The sequence below is a fragment of the Haematobia irritans genome, chromosome 1 (genome assembly GCF_050003625.1).
Source record: "Haematobia irritans isolate KBUSLIRL chromosome 1, ASM5000362v1, whole genome shotgun sequence".
NCBI lineage: Eukaryota > Metazoa > Arthropoda > Insecta > Diptera > Muscidae > Haematobia > Haematobia irritans.
Window position 1 is genome coordinate 234,267,005 of NC_134397.1, and position 23,633 is coordinate 234,290,637.

Sequence of the window (23,633 nt, forward strand, 5' to 3'; positions counted from 1 at the left end):
TTGTGGAGCAAATGTATATGGAAACTAATTTGAAATTGCCTATAAAGTGTAAGTAAAGTTAACATTAAAAATACATTCATACGCAAAGTCAGGGTTAAGAGGTAATTCGACCGATAAATTCTCTATGGTCTTATAGCTTTCCTACTTTTTTCTTGCTTTTGGTCTACGGAAAGAGAAAGCAGCAAAAACAAAGTATTTTAACCTCAAAAACATATTAAATTGTCAGGATAACTCTATGTCTATGATGATAACGAGAGATGGTACTTTTGTTGGCCCTATAATGGGAAAGAAAATTTTTTTCTTTTTTTTGCTTTCAAGGTTCATAGGTAAGATGTTTTGTACAAAAGAAAATAGTATTTTAACCCGGAACATAATATCTATAATAAAAATAGTTGTTTATTGTTTGTTAAAATCGGGAAAAATTCAAATGTATTACTAAATAGTTTTTGCCTATTTCTGAGGGTAAGGGCACTGAAAATTAAATAAAATCTCAATGAATAACGTAAGTGGCAATTCTATAAAAAGGAAAAAGTACTCTAGAACCGTTCAGACACGGTAATATGTAGATAATTTCACAAATATTTCAGTATGTTATTAATAAAAAAAATTTGCTGTCATAAAAATCAATTTTTCTGAGACTTGCTGAAATGCATTATTTTATTTAATTTTGAAAATAAAATAATATATATTCTAGAAGAAGAGCGAACGCATAGTGTATATGAAAACAGTTAAAGAAACTACGGCTAATTTAAATATTTGCAATATATAAGTTTTTCATATCTATTTTATTTTATAAGAATAAAACGTAATATTTAGAATACGATACAACTACTACTTTCACTACTTTGATTATAACACTGCACACATGGCTAGTGTTATGAGTTTAATATACTGTAGATGACTCTCACAACTGAGGTGGCCTTTTGTTTTCCATATCAATTTCTTTAATAAAAAAAAAAATTAAAACGTTTTGCAATAATATCTAATTTTTCAAATTTATACTTTGCATAATTATAAATAAATTAATGTGTAAAGTTGCTTACAACTATAAACTATTCATAATCAAATTAAGTTTTCTTAATTTTTTTAATACAACTCCGCATATCCAATTACCAGTTATCTCCAATTGTGTTTGGTATTGTATTTGTAAAACCCATTTTATTTTAATATACAAATGCACACATTACCAATACTTTACTAGTATGAACCCCACAGCAAGAACATTTAACAACATCACTCAGTTTGGCCAAATCAATTCGTTGGTGATTGTTTTGTTTGTTGTTTTTTTTTATAAAAAAAATTATATTTTCCATTTGAGACAATTTTCATATATCTCCAACAAACAGATGCACACACAGATAATCTTAGCGTAGTTGAATACTACATATATACCTTAAAACTATGTTCTACATGAGGTTTGCATAATAATTCATTTCAATAAAATATTACAAAAATTTTCCTAAAAATTTTCCATATCCTATTATCAGTTTTCTACAATTGTGTTTGGTATTGTATTTGTAAAACCCGTTTTATTTTAATATACAAATGCACACATTACCAATACTTTTACTAGCATGAACCCCATAGCAAGAGTATTTAACAGCATCACCCATTTTGGCCAAATCAATTGGTTGGTGATTGTTTTGTTTGTTTTTTTTTTTATAAAAAAAAATTATATTTTCCATTTGAGACAATTTTCATATATCTCCATCAAACAGATGCACACACAGATAACCTTAGCGTATTTGAATACTACATATATACCTTAAAACTATGTTCTACATAAGGTTTGCATAATAATTCATTTCAATAAAATATTACAAAATGTTTCCTAAGAATAAAGTCTATAAATTTAGAGACTATATAATTCAAAGTCATTGAGGCTACAACATTTTTCCAAACCTATTAATCAATTTTTCTATTAAAATTCACTCCTTTAATTACATTTGATATTTCCTCTATTCACATACACACACCTCACTTTCATTATCTCTGTATTAACTCACCAAAAATTCATTCTCTTTGCAAATTAATTAATTTATGCAATGGAAAGCAAACCAAACCAGTATTGGTCAAAAATTACTCATCATTCTCTGCTAGACCATTTGAAGTTGAAATTTTATCTAATTTATCCAGCCTACTGGTGCTGCTGCTACCACTACAACTGTTGACCGCAATATGAACTTTTGGTGGATTTTGAAAATTTACGCATACCCATAAGCGTGAAAGGTCAAACAATCATGTTGCAAACAGCAATGAAAATCATGCGGAGGGACAACAACAATATGTGTTGCAACTATATTATGAATCCTGTTGCTAGTTCTAATTGTGGAATATAGTTTTGGTTTGGCTGTGTCTGTTCGGTTGGTTAGATGGCTGGATGGCTGGCAGACTGGTAGTGGTTATTTTCAATGCCATTAAGGTCTAATTGAGGTTTGGTGCCGTTTGTGGGCTTGCTTAGTCAATGTACTAGAAAATAATGCAAATAGATAAAAACTATATCTATCGTTTGGTCGACTAGGCTTAACAAATAGCTACACAGAAAAAATGTTTTTTTAAATAAATTGAAAATATATATTGTGATCGAATAATTAGAATTTTAAAAATTTAAATAATTTTTTTTTTTTAGAAAATCTCATATGATTAATTCAAAAAAAAAAATTAATATGCTTTAATAACACATTTAAGGGTTTGAAACACAAACCTAATTAATCCAATTCAATGAAAAAATATTGCTAATATTAATTACCTTGAAGAGTTACATACAAATTTAATTAAAATATACATATTCATTTATTCTATTTAATATCATGAACGATATATGTCTTAATTAAAAATTATTTATATTAATAATATAATTATTTTTAATTAATTTACAATTTTAATTGAACAAAAAATCACAATTCAATCAAACTGACGCCAAATTTTATTAAAAAATCCACTATAAATATATACAATTTTCGATTTACCCGGTTATAAATAATGTTTTTTTTTGCGATCCTCTTAAACATGATTTGATCTACAAATTCCATTTTCAAAGTCCAATATTTTTTTCGGTGTTGAAAAATAATATTGAATAGACTAATCATTGAAGGAAACTATTTTGTTTAATTTCAAGGTTTTTGGGTGAAAGGAAACCTAAATTTATTAATATTTTTTCTATCAACCAAAAAAAAAAAAAAAGGTTTGAAAACGAAAGGGGTGTTTTTTGTTTTGTCTCTAGATAACCCATCGCAAATGTGTTATAATTTCCAAAGGAAATACCTTTTCATTAATGTCTGTGTTGTTACTTCGTATTGTATCTAACTACAATTCTATTGTCCATTCACATGTTTCTGATAAAAGATCTTTATGACTGTATATAATATAATTTTCTATGTTGTAATCATCATTATCATCTAGGACACACTTCTAATGTCCACTATAATACTAGCATACGTACCATTGCGAAGGTGCGAACCCTCACTGTATTGCTAAGTAATTCTTCAAAAACATTGGCTAGAATACATATTAGCCAAAAAAACACAGAGGAGACAGTCAACAACAACTTACAAAGTAATTGCTTTTAAATGCATTTACTTTTATTCTATCATTAACACAAAAGCACACGTCCATTTTAACTAGTCAGTGTCAGTCTAGCGAACCAGGAACTCCTGAGTAAGAAAAAGCCCAGACCAAATTCTAGTACTACTACTACTATTTATTAATATTTTAGTCATTCTTGTTTGGTATGTCGGTAAATTACATTTGCCATTCATGCCAGACAGACACGAGATACTCACTTCGAAACTTAACTTGCTTTGCTTGCCGACATTCGACAACATCATCATCATCACCATAATTGTAATTGTCCAACTTTGGGGGGCAATTATGACATTACGCATTTTGTGGTGTAAAACAAAAATTGTGACAAAATTGGTACGAGCCATCAAGGGCCGTAGACGACAAGTACTGACCATAGTTATGGAATGCCCATTTAGTATATTCATCCCCTTGTTTTGTTAGAATATGAACAAAAATTATATTTCTTCAAATGTGTTTTTGTTTTCCTTGGGAAATGTTGGCTTAATTAAAACTATTAATTAAATGTTGATTAGGGTATGGGAGAGTAGCAAATAGCTGGTGAAAAAATGAATATGAAAAGCGTAAAGGCGTAGAAAAGAAATTTTGTCCAATGGCTAATGACAATTTGAATGCTAGGGAAAATTATTTTAAATGTATGTTTATTTTTATTTAAATGGAGATTTATGCCGAAATACATTAAATTAAGAAGTTTTGTAGTTAATAATTATTCGAAAAGCTTTTGAAGATTTGAGGGAAAATATGAATCATAATGTTAAACAATTTTCGGAATTTGACAAAAAAAAATTTTAAACAAAAATTGCTAAGAATGACTTTAAGTATTTTTAAATGTTATTTTAATAGAAAAAAATATATTTTAAATTGAAAAATATATAAAATAATAAATAAAATATTTTTAAACTTTGTTTTTAAAATATGATTTCAAATGCTGATATAAAATATATATATATATATATATATATATATATATATATATATATATATATATATATATATATATATATATATATATATATATATATATATATATATATATATATATATATATATATATATATATATATATACATATATATATATATATATGTATATATATATATATATATATATATATATATATATATATATATATATATATATATATATATTATATATATATATATATATATATATATATATATATATATATATATATATATATATATATATATATATATATATATATATATATATATATATATATATATATATATATATATATATATATATATATATATATATATATATATATATATGAGTATTTTTAAATTTTATTTATTAGTTTTTTTGATTGAAATAATTAGACTTTAGTATTTCCATAAAAATAAATTGCATGTGAAAAACATATAAAATAATAAATAAATTTTTTTTTTAACTTTGTTTTTAAAATATGATTTCAAATGATGATATAAAAAATATATATATTTGAAACTATGAGTATTTTTAAATTTTATTTATTAGTTTTTTGGTTGAAATAATTAGACTTTAGTATTTCCATAAAAAGAAATTGCCTGAGAAAAATATATAAAATAATAAATAAAATATTTTTTAACTTTGTTTTTAAAATATAATTTCAAATGCTGATATAAAAAATATATATATTTGAAACTATGAGTATTTTTAAATTTTATTTATTAGTTTTTTGGTTGAAATAATTAGACTTTAGTATTTCCATAAAAATAAATTGCATGTGAAAAATATATAAAATAATAAATAAAATATTTTTTAACTTTGTTTTTAAAATATGATTTCAAATGCTGATATAAAAAAATATATATTTGAAACTATGAGTATTTTTAAATTTTATTTATTAGTTTTTTTGGTTGAAATAATTAGACTTTAGTATTTCCATAAAAAGAAATTGCATGTGAACGTTTACCCTAAAATGAATATGCCTCTGCCAAGGAAAAAAGTGTTAATTTAAATTCAAATTTCATTCGAATTTTTGGGATTTACCAGCTTATAAGAAGAAAAAATATTTTGTTGTTGAAAGCAAGGTGGGTTCAAGTATTTTTCAAATGTTGGTATTAAAAAACAAATTTATTTAAAACCAAGTGGTTTTTTTTGTTTGTTAAATTTTATTACTAATTACAGGGGGGAAATAATTAGGCTTTAACAAGAAGCCTTTTGTGAATCTTTACTTTAGGGTAGTTAGACCTACTAGACCTCAGTCAAGGAAAACATGTCCTTATTTGAATTCAAATTTTATTCACATGTTTGTATATGATTTAAACAATTAAGCTGCAAGTACCAATATATAATAAAAATTTTGCTCACTTTTAGAATTTTTCAAATATTGTTATTACAAAACAAATTTATTTAAAATCAAGTGGGTGTTTTTTTGTTTATTAAATTTTATTACTAATTACATGGGAGGGAAATAATTAGGCTATAATGTTTTCAAAAACAAGAAGCTTTTTGTGAATCTTTACTTTAGGGTAGTTAGGCTTCAGTCAAGGAAAAACTTTCCTTATTTGAATTCAAATTTTATTCACATGTTTGTATATGATTTACGGCCATTTTCATGTATCTCCGTTAGACTTTAACTCCCAGTTAATAGAAAGTAAAATAGAAATATCTTCTCTCCGGTTAACTTTAACTGACATTTTTTAGCAGTTAAGTTCCTAACTGGCATATGGAATCTATAGACAAGATGACAGACATGTCCATAGTACGGTTTAAAAGTTCGTTAGCTAACGTTTCACTAACGGAGCTTCCTGAAAATGGGGGTTAAACAATTAATCTGCAAATTCCAACATACAATAAAAATTTTGCTCACTTTTAGAATTTTTCAAATATTGGTTAAAAAAAATAATATATATTTTATGACAGCAAATTGACTTCAAGTATTTTTCTAATGTTGGTATAAAAAAAAAAACAAATATATTTGAAAACAAATGGAATTTTCTTCTATTGTTATTTAAATTTTATTATTAATTATTGGAGAGAATTATTTGGGTATTAATATTAAAAAAAAAAAACTGCCAGGAAAAAAACTCTTTCAATTTGAATTCAAATGTCAGTGTTTAACTATTTATTTTAACCCTAAAAAATATCAAATTATCCTAATTGTTCCGTAATTACAAAATTTAATTATCCCGCTCTTAAAAACACTTTCGCAAAATCTTAAAAATTTACCAACTCCTTGGTGGTCTGCTACCCTATTTTTCGCCACGACAATTTAATGTATGTTTTACCATGGCCATAATAACACTTTAAATGCTTGTTTTCATATTGTGTTTAGTGTATGGAAGAACATTTGTTTATTGGCACCTATAAAAATACTGGAAAAAGCAATAGGCCAAGCGAAATAATATTCATTTATGCATTTGGTGGTTTTTATTAATGAAACATTGCAAAGCGCTTGCCCCTTTTGCACAGACCAAAGCTAAACATGAGCAACCCACCCACCTTGAAAGGAGGGAAAAAAACGCAAGTTCTTTTTGGTAAAATTTTTACGACATAAACATATAATTTTTTTTTATGACGGGCCTTAACAAAACAATTGTCTACTTGGTGTTGCGTTCAAGATCAAAAGATGCAGGAACATTTTTATTATTTTTTTTTTTTTTTGGAAGGCCAAAGAGAAGGACCTCCAAAGGCAAATATGTTATAGGGACTTTCGATTTTGTTGTTTTAGTTGTTATACAATTCATTGGCAAAATAAAATGAACAAAAAATGACCATTTAACCAAGAAATCAATTTTATGGGTTTTTACTAGAAGAAAAAATGGCACTTTTTTTTCAAAAAAAAATCTTCCGGCCGGCTTGCTCTATATGGAAATAGAGATATTTTCTCGAAATGATATTAAACTTGGCGGGAAAAAAACGAAAAGACTCTGTTGCTTTTGATTTTGTGGTATGTGTATCGGAAAACCACCAAAACATCTATCTTCTTGAGCTAGAAAGATGTGAGAAACTATTAAAAAGTCATAAAAATTTATAGTAAAAATATAACACAACAAAACTCAGAGCCACAGCAAAAATAAAAAAGAAGACGATGAAGTAGTAAAATCGACCTAGACAAAAACACTTAGAACTTTTATGAAAATGTGTGGTGGTATAGCTATGGCATACCAGTCCATTTCTTTTCTCCACTTGGTATGCAGATGAAGATCGTTTGTTTTTTTCTCGTGGTTACTTCCACAAATGTGGTTGATGGTCATAAAACACGTTGGCCAAGACAAGACTACTGTAAATGAAACTATGAATGCCAAAAGAATCAATGAGAAGGAACGAACACTTTCAATTTCTTCGCTTTGTTTGTTTCAGTCAAAATCGATTTTGTTCGTTTTTTTATGATTAATGGTAATAAAAACTGATTTGAATCAATTCTAAAGATGCCACGATATTTATTTTTTTTATGGGAAGTTGAATTCGTTTTGCTTTATTTTCTATGATGGGTAAAAATAGAATTTTATGAAAATGAATCATAAAATTTTCATTATAAAAGGTATTGAAAAGGAAATAAAAAATTAAAATTTGATAAGAAAAGATTTTATACTATTCGTATTGATGTTTTAGGGCAACTAATAGTGTATTAAGTTTTATTGGCGATTTTACAAAAGCCCAAAATATAGGTTAAGTATTTAGATTGCGCGATTGAAATTTTTAACCAATTAATTGATATTGGGTATCTTCATAAAAGTTGTATAGAAAAGAAAAATATAAAAACCACAAAGGCTATTTTTATGGAATATTAAAAAAATTATGAATATTAACTGTATTCGGTTGGTGATATAAAATTGTTGTAGGATTATATGAAAATTAGGCAACAGAAGCTATTGTTTTAATGAAGATGTATCAGAGCTATTTAACATATGATCATGAACAGTTAATTACATTCAAACAAAAAAAAAAAAAAAGGTTTGAATCTTGTCTATGTTTTTACAAAAAGTAGTTTGAAAAATATTAACGAAATTAAAATATTAATTTAAAATATTAATTAATTTAATTTAATATTAATTTTTAAATTCTTGAGGAAAATGGTACCACAATTAATTTACAAAAACGTAATGAAATTTGCAGATTGTTTAAGGAATAATCAAATTAGTTTGCTGTAAAAAACATTTTTTCTATAAATCGGTAAAGCTTGAAAATATACTTTTAGTTCGATTTCTTTATTTTACAAAACCTAGTTTTTTATCCAGTTTTTAAGGAAAGGTTATCACAGTCAATTCACTAAGATAGATTGCAGATTTTTTAAAGAATAATAAAAAAAATTATTTGCAACAAAATTATTTTTTCTAAAAATTTGTAAAGCTTGAAAATATACTTTTAGTTTGATTTCTTTATTTTACAAAACGTAGTTTTTTTTATCCAGTTTTTAAGGAAAGGTTACCACAGTCAATTCACTAAAATGTAATATAGATTTGCAGAATTTTTAAAGAATTTTAAAATTATTTTTTTATAAATTAATAAAGCTTGAAAATCTACTTTTAGTTTGATTTGTGTAACTAGAAAATGGGCTTAAGACTTTTTCCAATGTTTTATAGTCAGTTTATGGACGGAAATTTTATATATAAAGCCGTCTTCTATATCTTTATTATTTTTTTGTAATATTTCTGTAAACCCCTGAAAATATGCAACAAAATTGAATATTTAAACACGTAACGTACAGTCAGATAGCATCTACCAAATTTGAAAATCCCCTAAAAGAATGCTTCAACAATACTTCTCACAAAAAAACCGTTTTAGATTCCCCTAAAAGTATGCTTCAACAATACTTCTCACAAAAACCTTTTTAGATTCCCCTAAAAGTATGCTTCAACAATACTTCTCACCAAAAGGATTGTTTCAATGCGGAATTAGGTTAGGTGGCAGCCCGATGTACTTTGACTTTTCAGTACATTGTGATACAACATTGGTGAAATTCTCTCTTATCACTGAGTGCTGCTCGATTCCATGTTAAACTCAATGCGGAATTATAAAAGTAGTTTATTTTTTATAAATTAATAAAACTTTTAGTTAGATTTCTGTAACTAAAATTATAGTCGTTTTATGGACACAACATTTATTTGTAGAGCCGTTTCTATGTTTATTAATTTTTTTTGTAATATTTCAATAAACCCCTGAAAGTATGCTACAAAATTGAATATTTAAACAAACGTACAGTCAGATACCATCTACCAAATTTGAAAATCGCCTAAAAGTATGCTTCAACGATACTTCTCACCAAAAACCTTTTTAGGATTCTTTCATATCAATAAATGCGGACCAATGCGGAATTATAAAAGTAGTTTATTTTTAAAAACTTACATTTTTTATAAATTAATAAAGTTAGATTTATGTAGCTAGAAAATGGGCTTAAGACTCTTACCAATTGTCAAAAGTAAAACTATGGTCAGTTTATGAACACAACATTTATTTGTAAAGCCGTTTCTATGTTTATTAATTTTTTGTAATATTTCAATAAACCCCTAAAAGTATGCTACAAAATGGAATATTGATACAAACGTACAATTAGATAACATCTAGCAAATTTTTAGGGATTGTTGAAAATTAAATATCCTAAAAGTATGCTTTAACAATACCTCTCACCAATAGCCTTTGTAGGCTTATTTCATATCAATTAATGCTGACCAATTTTATTTAGTATTAAATTGTTAATTTATTTAAAATATAATAGGTGGGCTGAGTTCACAGCTCATCCAGCAATAGAAATATATTTGGCATGACCAGACACTAAATACTTAAAAGTCAATAGGTAAATTGCAAGCGCCTAATTATATACTAGAATTTTTTTATAGATTATAATCAGGCACTGAAATGAATACAAAAATATTCAGTTTCTTGATTTTAAGTATGACTTATTTTAATTTTTTAATGTTAATAAAATACCAAAAATTCTATTTTCATTATTAATTCCATTAAAAAACGTAACAAGACTTTCAATGATAGTTCCTAAAATCATTCAAAAATATATAATTAAAAATAAATTTTCTTTTACCCCATTTTATTTATGCTAATTTGAAAGGTGTTGCCCCCTTATTATAAGCCTAGTTAAATATGTAATAATAACCAGAGTCAAATATAACTATAGAATAGTTTATTATAATTTTTTTGGTATTTTCTTCTCTCTCTCTCATTGTTTCTCTTCATCATCTATTTGATGATATACTATTACTTTTAATAATATAGTTGAAATGAAAGAAAAACACAAAAACTACCAATACCAAAAATAAAAATGAACCTCCACTACTATTGAGCAATGTAATACTGAAGAGTGTTGGACTCACTTAACAACACTAAGTTACCACAAAATGCCAGATATGCCAAGCTAAATGCGGGCCTCATAATATTTAATTTAAAAGGCGTGACTTGAGGCATAAAACAAAACGTATGCCAAGCCATAAATGTAAGCAAACACAAAAAATACTATGTTAAAGTCAGAGCAATTATAAAGAAATTAGTCCTAAGGGCTAAGTTTTGTTTTTTTTTTCACCCAAATGAATAAAAATTCGAAACGAATATAAGAAAGTGAAATTTTGTAAAAGATCTTCTAAGTTGTGATATAAATGATTTTTACACAAAAAAAAAAAACCAAAAAAAAAAATATTCGCCATAAGATTGACGCACAAAATCTTAGAGCAATCAAAGCTGTCTAAATTGACTGTTATGGGTCGTTAGAGGTCGCCACCATCAACATTTAATACATTCATAATAATTACTGATTAAATGCTATAAATAATATTATTTATAAACACATACATCAATTTCTCGGGTCTCTCTCTCAACTCTGGCCACCTCAAAACCCCATGTATGATCACTAGGCAAAGGCTTGGTTAGCCGACGGAAGCAAGGGAATACAACTGGCACTATACTATAATGAATGACTGCATGGACAGTTGAGACAAGTTGGTTAATCAAACTTTATATTTCAAAATGTCGATCATGATAATTGTTGGAGGAAAAAAACAAACACACACTGGGAATTTTTGCTGTTAAATATTGTTTGCCATGCTTTAATGGATGGTTGCTACTGCTGGGTGTTGTGATTTTGGCGGCAATCAAAGAGGAAAAAATGCAAAAAATGTGTTGCTGATAATTTCCAACATAACAATTGTCGTTGTCGTTCTTTACTCGATGATGAGCTTGTCGATCTTTTTTTTTCTCTATTAAAATTAAAAGATCAAAGTTTTAAATAAGTTCTATATGTATGTACACTTGTCTGTCCAGCTGTTGGTTTTACGAAGAAGATTATAATGCAAAAATCTATCTATCTTGTGTATTCTTTTGTGTCTACTATACATACAGAGACTGTTTGCATTGAATATATATTTTATGGGGTATATAAATGCCATCTTTTTTAATTTTATTAAAATATAATGTGTTTTCCATAAAGTCAGCTAACTGATAGTCTCCGGCACACTCACACACAAACGAACGAATGTTCACTGATATTTAAATTTATTATAAATGTTATGATCACCATGATGATGGACTGCTGAGTTGACTGTGAAATATGTGTATACAAAATAATTCCGACTAGAGAGCTAGCAGCAAGTAGCCAGTCACAGAGATAAGATTTATGAATGGCAAACAGGCAGGCCGGCTAACGCGGATTGTCTGCAAGCCGAGCAATCTTGCAATTCAGTCTTCCTATTAAAGAGGATCATGGGAATTTATTGGCTTTTTTTGGGTAAAATAATTTAGAAGATAATTTTTTTTTCTTGAAATTGCAACAATTAACAAGTGGTGATTAAAAAATGTTAAGGAAAATCTAAGCCTATTTTTAGGAGTCTATGGATCAAGTAACATGATCAAAAGTTAGGAGTTTCGAAGTCAAAATTTCAAAAACTATTTTGAAAGGTTTATACGCTACAAAATTATAACAAAAATGTAAACATACTTTTAGGAGTCTTTGGATCAAGTGACATGATCTAAAGTCAGGAGTTTCAAAGCCGATATTTCAAAAAATATTTTAAAAGATTTATGCGCTCCTTAAAAGTGTAACCATGCATGGGGAAATTTTTGGAAAATTTATAAACCCCTAAAAAGATTCTACGTTTTACTTTTTATTTAAAAAATGTTTCAGGCTTCCTACTAAAAATGATCATGGGAATATATTCGTTTTTGGGTAAAATAATTTAGAAAATATTTTTTTTTTTGAAATTGGAAGTGGTGATTACAAAATTATAATAAAAATGTAAACATACTTTTAGGAGTCTTTGGATCAAGTGATATGATCTAAAGTTAGGAGTTTCAAAGCCAACATTTCAAAAATTATTTTAAAAGGTTTATGCGGTCCTTAAAGTATAATCGTGAATGGGAAAATTATTTTTTGGAGAAATTTTTGGAAAACATATAAAAACCCCCTAAAAATGTGGTACGTTTTACTTTTTATTAAAAGAAGAAAAATTTAGCCTACTTTGGCATAATTACTCTCTATTATTCTTATATCCCTTCTAATGCCCAATTTTTTTTTTGCCAGCTGATTAAATATTCAATGTTAACGATACAAAAGCAAGAAAACTAAACAAGAAAAATTTATATGGTAAAACTCAGTATATGCTGCAAAGCCTCATGAACAGTTTTAACCAAGTTTTCTTTTTATTTCACCCATTTTTGTTGTCTTAAGGTGTGTTTTACTAAAAGCTTCCTGATTTAATGAAGTCCGCCTAAAGGCGGGATTGGGCATTAGAGGGATATATAACATAAGTTTAATAAATAAAAAAGGAAAATTAGTATTCATAGGGTTGAAATATTTTTTAATGAATACCTAAATATGGCTAAGCCTTTAAACTAGGCTTTCGCTATAATATACAAAAAAAAAACTTTTTGTCAGAATTTTTTTGATATTTTTTATAAATAAAAATAGAATTCAAATCACTTTTTTTATTTTATTTTTTTTTTTTTTTTTTTTTTTTTTTTTGTTATTTTTCTGTTCCACCAAAACAATTTCAAACACTTGTCTATTTTCTTTAGATATGTATGGAGATACACCGACCACTATGGGACAAATGTTAGTCAAGCAAGTTGTCTTCAAGTCTGTCGTTTTTAGCGGTCGTTCGTTTCGTTCTGTCACAATTGATAAAAATCAAAATGTTTTTTCATTTGAATAGAACTCAATATGAATTCATGCATGAAATTCTTTCAGTCAGCATGGCAAGCACCTAACATTTTGGAGTGATGGGAAGGGTGTTAAAATACGGTTATGGTCTACATAGAGAGTCTTTTATACATGGAAATCATATGACATGATGCTCGAGGATTTTTTTCTATGTTGCATTTTCTTCATTCACGCTGCCTAAATAACAATGTTGCCAACCACAGAGTGAAGGAAACTATTATAAATTGTGATCGTAATAGATTAGAATTGGCGACCTATTTGGGAAAATATGTTTGTGATTAGAAAGTTTTAATTTTTGTTGAAATTTTTCAACAAGGTGTTCGTAATAGATTTTCTTAGTTATAACAATAACAATAAAAATAAAATTTAATTTTTGTTATATTTCATTTTATAAGCGGTCTAATTTTCTTCGATGGTTTAAGCATGTCTTTTAAAACTCTCCAATACTTTGTCTTCTATAAATGTTTTTGTTTTTTTTTTTTTTTTTTTTGAATAAAACAAATTGCAAATGACATTGTTGCTCTTGATATAAAAACTACCTAACCATTTAATATTTATTTCACACATTTTTCTTAAAAGACCATCGAGCATTTTACTAAAATAAAATCTTGAAATTTCTTGCATATCATGGTAAATAATTCAGTTTTTTTTCATTCTCCATTTTAACAGACAATATTATTTGTGGCTTAGACTATAAAAGCAACAGTTCATAGGAAAAAAAAAATATTTTTTTTTGTTTTGAGGGGGTGGGGCAAGTTTAAAGGGGAATTCTAATTTAAACTTTTGATCTTTTAAGTATTATAGTTTTTTGTTTTTCTGAGTATAAGGTCTTGAGATGACTTGTTGTCATTATGGATTATGATTATTATAATGTTGCTTGGCGATGCTTTACATCTTCCGTATATACCGGCATGTTTTTTCTTCCATATGTTTTTCTTCTAAAAAGTGTTAAAGAAGTGGCACTTAAAATGTTTAAATACTTTATGACCATTGGAAGATCGGAGGCAAAGTGAAAAAAGAGCCTTAGTGTCTGTGTCCCTAGCCTTATAAGGTTTTACTGTATCTTCCCCTTTCTTCGTTACATCTTCCCCCCCTTTAAGTGGTTAGTAAAGAAAGCGTTAAATTTTTCTTGCACTATTACTGTCTGGTCTTAAGTCTTCTTCTGAAGTGTATGGGGAGTGGGTCATTAAAGTTTTACTCCAAGGAGTTGAAGTAGTTATAGATCTATAAAGTAGAAACTGTTAAGTAATGCTGGAGTTGTTTTTTTTTGTCTTTAGCTTTTCGCCTTAACATCATTATTATATTTTGGTTCTCAAGAGTTATGACTTGGTATAAAGGTAATGTGAAGTACAAAATACAAAACCGAAACCAAAACCCATTAAAATATTGGTTATTTTCTCAAGAAAATTGTATAACATCAAGCGTCTTAAAGTCTGGTAGAAATATGATGAAGATGCAAATACTGTCTGGAAGTGATTTTTTTTTTTTGATGATCTTCGGCAAAGAGGAAGGGAAGTAAAGTAAAAAAAATATAAAAAGTTTTTTTTTTTTAATTGTATAGTTCGATACATGAAAGCAATATTGAATTGAAATTGAGAACAACAATCCTAAATGTAGGCTAATTTGTATTAATTTTAAATAAATTCTAGATATCCACCGCCACCGTGGTGCAATGGTTAGTATGCCCGCCTTGCATACACAAGGTCGTGGGTTCGATTCCTGGTTCGAGCGAACACCAAATAGGTGAATTATCCCACCTCAGTAATGCTGGTGAAATTTCTTTCAAAGCTTCTCTAAGTGATTTCACTGAAATGTGGAACGCCGTTCGGACTCGGCTGTAAAAAGGAGGTCGCTTGTCATTGAGCTTAACATGGAATCGGGCAGCACTCAGTACTAAGAGCGAAGTTCACCAATGTGGTATCACAATGGACTGAATAGTCTAAGTGAGCCTGATACATCGGGCTGCCACCTAACCTAACCTAGATATACTAAAAGTAGGCAACATTTTTCTTAATAAATTTACAACAATCTTAAATGTAGGCTAATTTTATTTAATTCTAAATAAATTCTAGTTATCCTAGAAGTAGACTACATTTTTTCTCAATAATTATATTTAATTAGTTTTGTTTAGTTTGACTCGAATGCATTAGGAATAAAAGCAGATCTGTTTGTTTTTTGTGAGTTGTAATTTGTTCAAATTTTATTAAATATTCTGAAACACTTTTTTTTAATTTAGCTGCCCCTAAAATTATGCTTTAGAGGAGATTTCAATTAGAAAATATTAGTTTCTGTTTTTCATTTACGATCCTGTTTTGCATCTACAATTACTGCAATTTTATGATGTTTTTTTTTTTTTTAATTCTTAAATCAAATAAACCAAAATTAGCATTGGATCATTGTCATTTTTAATTTAGATTAAATTTTATTTTATAAAAATATTTATATCTTAATTTAAAAAATCCAAAGCATTAGTATTAAGAAACGTTTCAGAACTGCATTATTTTATTTTTTTTATAATTTTTCATTTCATTTCCTTCTCATTAGCTTGGTCTCTTTTATTTTCGTCATTCTATACCATGTATTCCCACAATCCTAATAAACCCTAACGAACAACGGCATTTGCTCAATTTGCTCATTTCTGGAATTCTAATCCCAAGGCTTAAAACCCAAACAAGTAAAAGGGAATTTTCGGGATTTTTGGTAGGTTTGAAATTTGAAAACAAAAAGTACCCTCAAACAACAAATTAACCAGAACTTCTTTTTATGGGATACAGCTGGGGTTCAAATCAGCAACAGCCATAGGATAGGATAGCGGTGGCGGCTCATTGTCTTTGTTAAAGTTAATGCTGCATGAATATGAATTGTATCTGTAAAGCTGTGTGAATGCCAATACATCTATGTATGTGTGTGTGTCTGAAAGAGTATGGTTACGTCAAAACAGACATAAGGCAATTCATCTTCATCCCTTAGACCAGAGTATTATTTTTATATTGCGCGCACAGGACCAACGGAAAGCCATACAGAAGGTAAAATGAAATAGGTGGAAGGACAGATAGACAGACAAATAAACAGTGTCGAGATACAAGACCACCGAAACAAATATGAAATATACGCATATTATCTCATATTTCTATGTGTTGGAAATCCGGACTACCCAGAAAAAAAACAATAGAGATGGAACACCAATACTGAACAACAGAAAGCCAAATGGGGTGTGTTCAAATTGTCTAAGCATCATCAAATTTCCACCTTTTCAAATGAAAAGAAGCACAGAAAAAAAACAAAACAGAAATACACGCAGCAGCATTCAAACATCCCGAAAGTACATAGGGAGAAAAAAAGATGAATTACTTTCCACCAGAAAAAAACGACAACAAAAATTGCTTGGGTATACGACAACAACAACAACAAAGCAAGGACATGCAAGGATAATAATAATAAAAACCATTACGAAATCAACTTTGTTACCAGGAAAAAATCGTAACAACAAAAGAGAAAATGAAACGCATATGCGTCAAAAACATATAAAAAAAATTATAACAACGCATCTCGACGTATCTTTCTCAACATCATCAACACCATACAGCACCAGCCACAATAGAATACTAAAGATATTTGTCTGTTACAGTTTTTAAGTCATTGTTTTAAGGATCCTTTTTGTTTTTGCCAGAGAATTACTGATAGATGTGTGGAAAATTTCACTGAAGTTGACAAACCTAACACATCAGACCCCTTTTTTGTGAAGATTTCATCGAAAGGGGGAATAATGAATTTCATTCATTACGGATTCTCCTTCTCTCTCTTATGGGTCTTGATAATAAGGATGTTTTCTAAGGGCTTGTTCTTATGTTTTGTTTTTATGAATATGACTGGGATTCATGAAAAAAGAAACTGAGTTGGTTGTTTTTTTTTTTTTAACTAACTCTAATTTCAATTTTGAATACAAAATTAACTGGGATTTGTAATAGGAAGCTTTGTAAAAAGGAAATAAGATACCTAGTTAATGAAAGTCTATAATGAAATTTGTTCATAATTGGATATAGATTAGAAAAAAACAGTATAAAGCAATGGTGAAAGGCAAATGTAAACCCTAGAAGTATGTAATGCGAATAGGAATATACTAGAAGTGTACATTTTAAATTAATGGAGATATCAAAAATTCTTTAAAAAAAACTATACAAAAATAAAGCATATTTTCAGGCTCACAGTAATACATATTCCTACATGAAAATCTAGGCAGAGAAAATTCTCTTGGCAAGAAGTATTGTCTATAGGGGCAAATTACATTAAATTTTGTAACTTAAATTAAAATATTTTCAAAGACAAAAATAAATAAAAAATAATAAAATTAAATATAGTACCCAAAAGTATATTACTAGTATATATTTATGTACCGGCTTGAATAAAAAAAAATTAATTAAAAAAATCCTGTCTTAATAATATTAAGTTGCCCGTGAAATAATAACATAGAAATGTCCAATGCCTATGTAGTATTAAATTATTATTTTTATAACTTTTAGCGTCAAAAATATGCATTTTGAATTTTGGTTATTTTCCGTAGATTCTTTAAATATTAGCGCCAAAAATATATTGATCATATTTTCTAAGATTTCATATGACAGTTGCTACTTAAAATTTTTTTAGTTGTATTTTTACCAAAAAGAAAAATTTTTTGATATTAATTTAATATTTAATTTGATGTGATAAGCAAAATTGGTTAAAGAATGGCGAAGAATAAATTAGCCAACAAAGAAATAAAAATTTTTATATTTATTTATTTTATTTTTTTTTTCACCAAAATTTTGGTTATTTTCCGTAGATTCTTTAAATATTGAGAAATATTAGTGCCAATAAATATATTGATGATATTTTCCAAGATTTCATATGACAGTTGGCACTTACAATTTTTTTAGTTGTATTTTTACCAAACAGAAAAAATTTTTAATATTAATTTAATATTTAATTTAATGTGATAACCAAAATTGGTTAAAGAATGGCGAAGAATAAATAAGTAAACAAACAAATAAACATTTTTATATTTATTTTTTCACCAAATTGAAATCCCGAAAATGTGCAAATATTTACAGATTTTTAATAAAATGCCAGATTTAAAAATATGCCAAATATTAAAGACTAAACTTGCTCAAAAACAAAACTAGCAAAATTTTTAAAAAATTTATATATTATTAATTGCCTTATAAAAAACAAAATAAAATAAAAGAATAAAATTAAATATAGCGTCCAAAAGTATGTTGCTAATATATATTTATATTGCGGCTTGATTAAAAAAAAAAATTAAAATATAAAAATTTATTAATATTAAGTTGCCAGTGAAATAATAGCATAGAAATGTGAAATGTCGACGTAGTATTAAATTATATAATTCATGGCGCCCAAAAATATGCATGTTGAATTTTTGTTGTTTTCCGTAGATTTTTTAAATATTAGGAAATATTAGTGCCAATAAATATATTGATCATATTTTCTAAGATTTCATATGACAGTTGGCACTTAAAATTTTTTTAGTTGTATTTTTACCAAAACGAAAATTTTTTTAATATTAATTTAATATTTAATTTGATGTGATAACCAAAATTGGTTAAAAAATGGCGGAGAATAAATAAACAAACAAAGAAATAAAAATTTTTATATTTATTTTTTTTTTACACCAAAATTTAAATCCCGAAAATGTGCAAATATTTACAGATTTTTAATGAAATGCCAGATTTAAAAACATGCCAGATATTAAAGACTAAACTTGTTCCAAAACAAAACTAGCAAAATTTAAAAAAAAATTATATATTATTAATTGCCTTATTGAATTAAACTCATATTTAATTTGAAATCAAATTCAGTATTATTGACAATGAAATACTATTTTTGTAATTTTCTTTGTTCCTAAAGATAGGCAATAAAAACCCTTAAGATAGGCAATAAAATTTGTTATAAGAATTATATTTTTTTTTTGGAAAAGAATATTAAAATATATTTATCTTGAAAAATTTATTTATTAAATAAAAATACAAAATAGCTACATTATTTATCTCTATCAATTAAATTCTTTTTTTAATTTTTTATTTTCATTGTTGTTGTTTTTGATTTCAGCTTAAAACCATGCATTGACTAAACTACAAGTGTAGCTTAACCAACAGAGGGAAAGAATGTTTGTCAAATTTATTTGGGCAAAGCTCTATAGACTGCAAGATGGTTGGATGGACTCACGTTTCGGAATTACGCACGTTTCGGAATTATAAAAAAATAACATGATATTTATTTAAGCACTACTAAACCCTTTGTTTTATTAAAATTTTCAAAATATTTTGATTTATTGGCAATTTTGCATATTAAATATTTTACCATTAACAATCATCTCATCATAATTTTGAACTAATTAATTACTCTCCATTATGAAACTGACTTAAATCTATGTTTAATTTAATTTTTATCTATGCCAACAAATAATTTATCAAACAAAGACAAAACAAATAAAGTTTCGTTAAAGCCCATATGATATCTCTGTATGTGATTGTTTTGTGTTTTTTTTTTTTTGCTCTTTTTCTTTCACTTAACAAATTACTTTAAAATACTTTAATGGCCCAACCAAATGGCGACAAAATAATAAAACTCAAAAAAAAAAAAATGAAATTAAACATTAAAACACAAAAGCCGAAGAAGCCAAAAAGACGAAGACCAGAGAAAAAGTAAAAAAACAGCAATACACCAACAAAACTAAAGCGTTAAAAGCATGCTTATATTAATGGGAATATGAGTTGGTTATGGAATGGCCCACCATAATACTATAATGCTATGTTGGTATGGTCTGTCATTTTATATAGCAAACATATAGTTTGATGATTTTTTTTCGTCTTCTTCTTCTTCTGTTTTTGATTTAGCCAGCCTCATGGCACAAACAGACAATAAAAATTGTCTGAAAATAAATGTGAAAATAATGAATAATAAAAGTCAAAGAATACATGATTTTTTTATGACGCATAACAAACGGGGCGAAAAAAGGCCTACAATAAATATATGAGTTGAATTTTTGGGCTATGGAAGTAGATAGATATATTTATTATTTGCCATACAGTACACCATGTACGAATAGACATTGAACGCATCGCAAAAAAAAAAAAAAAAAACAAATCAATTAAATCGCCGGCTGATTACTATTGTCTTTTATATGATATTGGGCATTTTTTTTAAATTCATATAAATATAATTTTTATGCTGTTTTTGATTTTATGGCTTTTACCAATATAATTTTATTTGTAATATAGTAAAGGAAAAATATTTCTGAAAATTATTAAATAAATAAATATATATATATATTAAATAAGTAAATAAATTATATAACCTTTAAGGAAATTTTTGAGAAATTTTCTTTTGTAAACGAGGATAATTTTTTACGAAATTTATGAATTAAATAAATATATAATCAATATATAAAAAAAAATTATATTAAAAAAAATAAACTTCTAATAGAATTTTTAAGAAAAATTGTTTTTCTAAACAAATAATACAAAAAAAAATATTTTATTATATGATTTTATCAAAAACTCATAAAAAAATAAAACTCAGCTACCTTTCTAAATAAAATATTATTAAAAATTATATATAAATATTGTAAACAAAAATAATAAATATATTGCAACTTATAAAATGTTGTAAAATTATTCATATGGATATTCGTCATATAATACAAATAGTTATAATCTTATGTTACATTTTGAAAGTTATAAAAATATACTTATATATAATTTTAATATAAAGATATAATTTTTTTGTTGTTTTAATTCATGAATTTGTTTTTATATACTCATATTTTTATGTCACGATTTAAAAAATTATATTTTCTTATTTTCTTATTTTTTTAATTTTTTGGTTTTTTTCCAACTTAAATTTTTTTAATATGTTTACGTTAAGAGGATCTTTAAAAACACTTTTTTTTTGCAAACGTAAATTTTTTCATATGTTTACGTTAAGAGGATCTTTAAAAACATTTCTCCTAAAAAAACTCTTTCCCCCTAGATAGCATTGAAAATAAAAACAAAAAATAATAATAATCCCTTGTACATGGCAATCATAAATGCTCCTAACATTCTTCCAATCATTTGTCAGCTTAGATGTTACAACAAATAATTAAGAAGAAATAAATCAATAACAAGAACACTTAAAAAATAACAACAATTAAAAAACCAGCAAGATACCACGAAAAGCAAAATCCAAAAGGTTGGCAAACTGGGAAAATTCTAATCGCATTAAATCACAAAAGTGTAGAACAATAGAAATTTTCCAAAATACCAAAGAAAACAACAAACACGTTCACTACCCCTCCAGGCTAAATTGTTACAATTCAAAAACAAAAAAAAACCGATTTGATTTTAAAATGTTACAATTTTATGGTATGTAGAGTTAAAGATAACGCCGATAAAAATCCTAAAATTGCATCATATGAAGTGCCCAATGTTGATGTGGCTTTCCCACAAAAAGGGGTTGTGGCCAAAAAAATAACAGCCGCTCATGGCAACCATTCTGCATTGGCATTGTATTTGTATTGGTTTGGCAATGATGTTGATATGCGGTGGATTGATAAGTCATCTCTCGTCTAGCAGCAGTTAGGCGGAAAATAAGGACACAACGTCAACGTTTGCCGTCATCAGATGACATTGATTGAAATTAACCCCTCAATTACCTCTAAGCCAAGGGGTGCAAAAATGGGAAAAAACGAAGCGAGAAAACTCCAGCTGATTTTGTTTATTTGTTGTTGCATAAGCAAATAATACAAAATTTAAACATATACAAATATAAAAAAACCCCAGGTTCCGGTCAAACCTATGCATATTAATAGGGGTTACCATAGTCATCAACTGTTTAAGCATTTCATCTCCTCATCAAAGAGAAAACAAGAGAATCGAAAGAGTGATAGAGAGAGAGGGAGAGAAATCAACAGTCATCATTGTGGCCATAATTTTTAATTGCTTATTAACACTTATTAAAATGTCACTTTTGAGTTGTGTTTAAAAGAATAAAAATTAAAAAAACATTTTCAAATGTCATTCAAAACTCTCAACAATTGGTTAGCTTGGGGTGTTCAGAATATTGAAAATTTGTTGATATTAAATAACACCAAAATATTTTTTAGCCATAGAAAAAGAACACAATATGTTGCATGCAGTTTGTTTGGCCCTGTCGCTTATCTATAATTATAAAATTAAATAGAAATTTATTTTTAATTGAATTTTTTTACGCTTTATATGTTGAAAACCCAAAAACGAAAACTCAGAATATTGACTATTCAAATTCAACATGTGGCCAAAAGTGTTGATTTCAGTTTTGTTGTTGTGGTAGTCTTTTAATTTCTCTTTAAAAATAAGATGAGGGTCTCTTTGTAGAGGTCTATTCGAATACGAATGTTTTTGTCTATTTAGATAATTATAGGTTCTAGTTAAAGAATTTTGTTTCTTTGAATTCTATGATGGGTCTAGGTTAGAGGGCCCCCCTCTAACATTATCATTATAGTATTAAAATGTCGATTGCGGTTAAATTGAAACGAAACCAAACAGGCTTTTAATTCTCTCTATTTTTCATGGCAATTATGATTTTGTATTATGAGGCCTTAGTCTATCTTTCTTTTTTTTTAATTTTAGAGCCCATACTTTGATGGCATTAGGGTTGGGATTTGAAACAAACTGAAGATTGGAAACCCCATAATTATTATGTTAAACATGAACTTTAGTTTAATACGTAATAAATATTAATTTCGTATATGGTTATATTAGAAGAAATTTCGAAAAAGAGCTTGGGTGCCTGTTTTACGCAGGAATAAATGCCATTTTGTTATTTTAATGTTCTTTTCTTAAATATTTTCCAAATCGGAGCTCAAATTAAAAGTAATCAAAACTAAATGCTAATAAAAGGCCTTTTTTGCATTGACTTTATT

The 23,633-nt window shown here is 26.9% G+C and overlaps 1 protein-coding gene across 2 annotated transcripts in view; it reads right to left on the reverse strand.

The window, feature by feature from the left end:
• The window catches only part of hth (Meis homeobox homothorax), a 267,103-nt gene that overhangs the window by 119,469 nt on the left and 124,001 nt on the right, over window positions 1-23,633 (reverse strand). The window lies entirely within an intron of this gene.